Here is a 1,158-nt window from a genome sequence, read left to right on the forward strand (position 1 = left end):
GAGGGCTCATGCGAGGGGGCCAGGCCAGGGCAGTGCCATGTGACACAGGTGGCTCTGGGTTCCAGGTGTCCAGGACTGTGCTGTGCTGCTGGGGGTGGGGGGGAGTGGTTCTGCCAGTCAGTAGCGGGTTATGAGCACCAGGACAGCTGCTGCTGCTGCTGCTGCTGCTGCTGCTGTTGCAGGGGAGGGGGGGTGGGCTTCCCAGGAATGGCATGGGGATCACTGGGGCCTGAGCACAGGCACAGGGAGCAGAACAGCAAGAGCTGGCACTGCTCAGAGCCACAAAGCAGTGGATGGAACAGCTGCAGCTGGACTCATGTCCTAGTGCTGGGACAGAGCTGAGGCCAGGAGGTAGCTAGTGGGGGCAGGCAGGGGCTGCGGGCCATTCAGGGGTTGCGGGGGAGCGGGGGGCTCTGGGTTAGAAGTGAGGGGCAAGGGCAGGGGCAGGGTACTGGCATATCAGTGCTGCTCAGCGCCCTACATCCTGGTGAGCAAAGGGGGCAGGGGCAGCTCTGATTTTTCTATGATAAAAATACCAAAAACAAACACTGAAGTATATCGGTATTTAGAATTCATTTTATTATGATGATAGAGGCACTGGTAGATTTCCCAATTGCTTTAAAATTGTAAATCTATCAATAAAACATTGCCCAACTCATCTCTCTAAATATAGTGGTGTTTCATTTTAATCATGGAAGAACATAGATTTTGGGTATTTCAATGAGAGAATTTGGGTTTCATAGAAACATAAAAGTAGGGTTGGAAGGGACCTTGTAGATCTTCAAGTCCGACCCCCTGCCTGGGCAGGAGGAAAACTGGGCTCAATTGACCCCAGTGAGGTAGGCATCAAGTCACTTCTTAAAGACCCCCAGGGTAGGAGCCAGCACCACTTCCCTTGGAAGTTGGTTCCAGATCCTAGCCGCCCTTTCTGTGAAGTAGTTCTTACGGATGTCTAATCTAAACCTACTCCCTCAACAACTTGTGGCCATTATTCCTTGTTATCCCAGGAGGCGCTAGGGGAAACAAGGTCTCCCCCAAACCCTTCAGGTCCCCCCTAGTGAGTTTATAGACAGTCACCAGGTCCCCCCTCAGCCTTCTCTTGTGAAGGCTGAACAGGTTCAGGTCCCGTAGCCTCTCATTGTAGGGTCTGCCCTGCTG

The sequence above is a fragment of the Alligator sinensis genome, unplaced genomic scaffold, assembly GCF_000455745.1.
Source record: "Alligator sinensis unplaced genomic scaffold, ASM45574v1 scaffold1076_1, whole genome shotgun sequence".
NCBI lineage: Eukaryota > Metazoa > Chordata > Crocodylia > Alligatoridae > Alligator > Alligator sinensis.